This window comes from Rutidosis leptorrhynchoides, chromosome 4, assembly GCF_046630445.1.
Source record: "Rutidosis leptorrhynchoides isolate AG116_Rl617_1_P2 chromosome 4, CSIRO_AGI_Rlap_v1, whole genome shotgun sequence".
NCBI classification, from domain to species: domain Eukaryota; kingdom Viridiplantae; phylum Streptophyta; class Magnoliopsida; order Asterales; family Asteraceae; genus Rutidosis; species Rutidosis leptorrhynchoides.
In genome coordinates, this window is record NC_092336.1 from 190,145,198 (window position 1) to 190,151,263 (window position 6,066).

The window sequence follows — 6,066 nt, forward strand, 5'->3', positions numbered from 1 at the left end:
TTATGGTTATTAGTATTCTTCGGTGCCTACAGTGCGTATGAGGTTGATACTCGTGGGACAGATTGTGAGGTTAAGGTTTACGGTGCGGATGTTGTTGTTGGTGGTACTGGTACTGTTGTTGGTTGTGCTGCTGGTTCTGGTGGTGCTACCGGTGCTGCCTGTGATGCCTGTAAATTGTGCATCATATTCTCCAAAGCCACAACTCGAGCGCGAAGCTCGTTAACTTCTTCTATTATTCCGGGATGATTGGCGGTTGGTACGAGTGGATGAATAAAGTTTAAAATTCTAGTTATCATATAATCGTTGCGAAATATCCTGGAAATGAGGGTAAAGATAGTGTTTCGAACGGGTTCGCCGGTAAGTGCCTCAGGTTCCTCACTAAGAGGTGAATTCGGTTGGTGGAAAGGATCGCCTTCCTCTTGTCTCCATTGATTAAGTTGATTACGAACCCATCCCCAATTCATCCAGAATTGGTGATGACTGATTGGTTGATTCATTCCGGTTACACTGCTTTCGGGACTCAGGTGGAAATTCATATCGGAATCCGAAGAACTCGAATTACTTGCAGAATTCATCTTACACGGTTAGATAAATAATTTTCGATGTGAAATGATTTTCGGATATCGGATGATATTTTAATTACATAGAATACCTTTATATAGTACAAAGGATCCGTAAATTATGGAGAAACTTTCGGAAACTGTCAAGTAAAGGTAACAGTAACAGATACGCTAAGATATTCATTTTGTCTATACACTAGTCATGCAATCCATGCAATAAGGTGTGTCTAGACTACAAATGATAAGCAGGTAATTTTCCACACAAGGAATGATAAGCAGGTAATTTCTAACAAAAAAAATTATAAGCAACAACTTTTATCCTGCAGACATGGTCGAAGTCCAGACTCACTAATGTATCCTAACAATAACCAGTTAGACACACTAATGCAAATTCTGGTTCGCTAAGACCGACGCTCTGATACCAACTGTGACGATCACTCCAAATCCATATGGACAATACGTCATTCATTGATTTCATTGCGAGGTATTTGACCTCTATATGATACGTTTTGTAAACATTGCATTCTTTTGAAAAGGCACACCATAAATGAATATTTAAATCAAAGGTTTTTAACATCTGATGATTTCTACATATAGACAATCACTGTAAATAATAGTTTACAATAGTACTTCCGTTGACAGTACAGTCAAAATAAGATACATGGTGATGATTTGGTGAATGCAACGTTTCCTTGAAAAATATGCCATGTATGACTCCATGCACATAGCTTGTCTAACATATAAGCAAACAGCGGAAGACTTCTAGAAACCTGAGAATAAACATGCTTCAAGTGTCAACACAAAGATTGGTGAGTTCATAGTTTTAATATTACACATAATCCGTATATCAATGTGGATTTACAAAAGTTCAGTTGTTTTATTCAAAACGTTTATCAATAGGTTTTACATAAAAGGTGGATCACAAGATTTCAGTTATTTAATCCGAAACGTTTATCAATAGGTTTTACATAAAAGGTGGATCACAAGATTTCAGTTATTTCATCCGAAACGTTTATCAATAGGTTTTACATAAAAGGTGGATCACAAGATTTCAGTTGTTTCATCCGAAACGTTTATCAATCGGTTCTACAAAATTGAGCACCCTGGTAACTAAACTTTAATGCTTATATAATTTGTACCCTTTGTATAATCATCTTAATAATACACGCAAACCAACGTGTACGCTTCTCAAATAGCATACGTCCGTTAAAAGGCTAGCGCTCTAGCTCGGACGGGGATATCAAGCCCTATGGATCCATATACTACTACTCGCGCCCACCAGTTCTTATAACTGGCAGTTACTAGTTACCAAAGCTAAGGGATTTTCGGTTCAAACTCAGTGTAGAATTTAGTATGTACTTGTATCCATTGCGTTTAAAATAAAGTGCATGTATTCTCAGCCCAAAAATATATTGCAAAAGCAATTAAAAAGGGAGCAAATGAAACTCACACATATAAATATTGTATATCGGTTAATAAAGCATTTGCATGTATTCTCAGCCCAAAAATGTAGAGAGTAAAAGGGATCTTATGAAACTCACACAAAATCAGTTTTAGTATTTGTATCCATTTAGTAAAACAGTTTATAAAACTGCGCATGTATTCTCAGCCCAAAAATATATGTAAAAAGGGATCAAATGAACTCACTGTTTAATATTGATATACAATATTGCAGGAAAGCACGTAGACGCATCGGAGATGATAAACACGAGGTTTGATTCACAAAAAAAATACCCCCGAACATTACCCATAACCTCCTTGGCAATAACCCATAATTTCCTTAGCTCTAGCTTGCTCGAAAACTCATTTTGAAAATTACTTGGACAGCACTCCGTCGTAATATTTTATGTACATTATTATTTTTGTATCGCAAAAATAATAACACTAATAATAAAAATAATAAGATTAATAATAATCTTATTATTATTAATAATAATAATAATAATAATAATAATAATAATAAAATAAATAAATACGGAGTAAAAATAATATATATGTGTGTGTGATTTATCTGGCCAAAACTCGAGAATTTATAGCACTTGGCCTGAAATCTGGAGTCATGCGACTCGCATGGAAATGGCCTTCTGGCCATGCGACTCGCATGAGGACCAGGGACAGCTCACATTGATTTGTAATTTAGCTCGTCGACATAATTAAATATTAATATAATATATATAATTTAAATAATTAATTATATATTATATTAAATTCACGTGCATAGTTGACTTGTAATTTTTGTTTCGATAAGTCGTACGTCATCACTCGACTTATGTCCCGGTTCTGGTTTTTCGAATGTCCTTTCGTACGCTGAGAAAACTTGCATTTTACGTTTCGTGACACGTACCTTTGTCAAAATATAGCCTTAAGTTATCCATAAACTATACCACTCATAGTATATCTTAAACTTTCGAGTATTTTGGTCATTTACTTCTATAAATCATCATCTCGTTATTTGCTAAAAATACATTTTAAAATAGTGTTTTACTGTAGCAAAGTTTTACTGTAGCAAAGTCAAATTTTACTGTAGCAATTCACTGTAGCAAAGTCAATTTCACTGTAGCAAATAGTGATTTTCGAAAACACTGTAGCATTTTGAGTAATGTGGCAATTTGAAAACACTGTAGCAAATTAGTGTTTAACTGGTTTATCTTAAACGCTTTAGTTAACTTATCTAAATATCAATTGAATCAATAAACGAATGTTACTATCGTTTATTATATATATGTATATATCTTTTTAATATACATAAATCAGTTTTTAAATACACATTGGACGTTATTTATAAATAAATTTTAATAATAAATATTTAAATTTATCATATACATTAAAATAGATATTTAAACCAATAAGTTTAATGTACGGTATCAAACAATTAATACATTGTTACCTTTTCATGTTATAGTATATATGTATCTTTTTACATATAATTGTTCGCAAATCGTCGAAAACAACCGAAGGTATTTAAATATATAAAAGTAATTCAAAAATTTTGAGATTCAGTTTTACAGACTTTGCTTATCGTGTCGGAAATGTTAATCATACAAAGATTAAGTTTAAATTTAGTCGAAATTTCTGGGTCATCACAGTACCTACCCGTTAAAGAAATTTCGTCCCGAAATTTGAGTGAGGTCGTCATGGCTAACAATAAAAATGTTTTCATGACGAATATGAGTTAATAAATAGAATTTTATTACCGTTGAGTAATATGGATAAAACAATCCAATTACTCGAAGCGTATAAGAGAAGTTATCGTAATCAAGTGAAATGAAGAATAGAGATGCGTCTTATCTCTTGATGTAGTAACAATTGATTTCCGGATTTTAAGGAATAGAAAATCTTCATAATCTAAATAAGATTTGATTCTTCAAAATTTGTGAAAATTAGGATTTTCTTTGATTAAATGCATAATCTGCCTCGATTGCTATGTCTGATATTTCGCTTATAAATTGACCACTTCCGTTTCATTTATTTTCACCATTCCTATAATCTTCTTCCTTATTTCATACTTACAAAAGATTTGTGAAAATGCTTCATTCAGTTCTGATTCTTGATATTTTCTTGGCTATCATATCATTCATTCTTCTTTTTCATCTGCCACCAGAGGAGGTTATCTTCTTCTACTATTACCTTGGGGTTATATTGTTTTTCATTCTCCCGTGTCTTTATATTGCTATACGCATTGATATACACGGTTTGTAATTTCGGGGTTGTTTTCGGGCTTCATATTTTCCATTATATTTTGGAGCTTCATGCTTTCGTTCTCTTCCCGACTTTAAGTCAAGCGAATAATGGTCCAGAATTCGTAGCTATACATTTCAGAATGAACATAGTTAATGTTCTAAGAAGATAATCGTAATGGCACGATCTTGATTTGTCAAATTACCAGAATATCCGGAAAAGACCGAATCATCAAGAAAATATTTTCTTGATATGTTTAGAGGTTAAATAGAATAAAAGAGTTATGTAACATGGTTCATTATGAGGGTGGGATCTGTGAACCTTTATCACATTCCATTAGAAACTCAGCATGACTTACTGTAATATAATCACGTTGATCAAGTGTCATTATATTATACTAACTCATGCTTCAGTTCCCAACATTACTTCAAAACATCCATTTTTTTCGAATTTTTCAGATTTTAGAAACTAAAATAGTTTCTTTTATGATTTAACACAGATAGTGTGAAGAGATAAATAATTTCGGATGATAATAGTTATGAAGATATCTTCAGAAATATCGAAGATATTTATAATGAAAGATATGATAATATCTTAGAATTTCTAATATCGAAGGATGATGAAGAATATGTTCCGCAAGAATTTGAAATAAGTAAGGAGCAAGATATTCGCTAAATATTTCATCAAAAACAGAATCATCTAGATTCTTTATGTATAAGTTTAGTCCCTGTGACTTGTCCACAGTCTCCTTTATGGTTTGCTCAATCCGTTTTTCAATTCCAAACCTTCTCTTTTTCTCAGCTTTACCACCATACTATTCTTTATCATCAAACTTTTGACTGTTAAAGTCGTTTACCGTTTTTGCTGCTTTATCAGCATTTTTCCAAATTTAGGAGGACTAGTTTCACAGTTTGGGGTGTTTTTCAGAAACTTCACATTCGAAGTATCTAAGTCTAGAAGATAGATGTTATATGTTTATATATAACTGTTGTCGTAGAAAACGCTGCGAGATTCAAAATACTGATTGTTAATTCCCGGTGGTTGGTATGGCAATTACCGTTAAAAGATGTGGATGAGTACATGATCAGATTTCAAGGTATATATAGAGATTTCCGGAGAGATTTAAATAGCAGAGTGACGGAGTCGCTGGTACATTTACTGCTAATATGATGGAATATAAAAGGTTCCCCGGTAACAACAATAGAAAGGGTAATCCTATATGTCAAGGTTTAATTAAGGCTTATCCAAATGAAGTTGACTTGCTGAAGTTGTGACAAAACTGGATACTTGAAAAGGAATTGTAAGATTATTTTCAGTAATAATAATGCCGAAGGATTTATCACAGATACGTGTTAAAGTTTTACTTAGGTTTCGAGAGCTTTCCAGATGTATGATTATAAGTACAAATCTTTCTTCTCGTAGATATCGTGTAGTTGGTTTGTCTTCTCGTTTGTTCATTAGTTGAAGTGTTTCCAAGAATTTCGATGGGTTTGAACGCAAAATGTAATCATATGATGTTCTAGTACTGTTCTAAATTCAAAGCATGGTTTTCGAAGCATGGTTTTGAAAGATGTAGGAATCTAAGAGTGATGTTTTTCGTTTAATCTTGACTTGGATTCTGATCTATCGAAATCAGAATATGAAATTGAATGAAAATGGTTATTCTGCGATGAACAGATACGTATATCTATAGGTTTGAGCAGTATAGTTAATGATTGCTGAATCAGAATTGAAGAATGTATAGTGTAACATATTAATTGCGAACTTATATATCAAAGTTATAATAAGGCTTATTCGAATGAATAATTGAAGTTTATTTGTTGGAGCT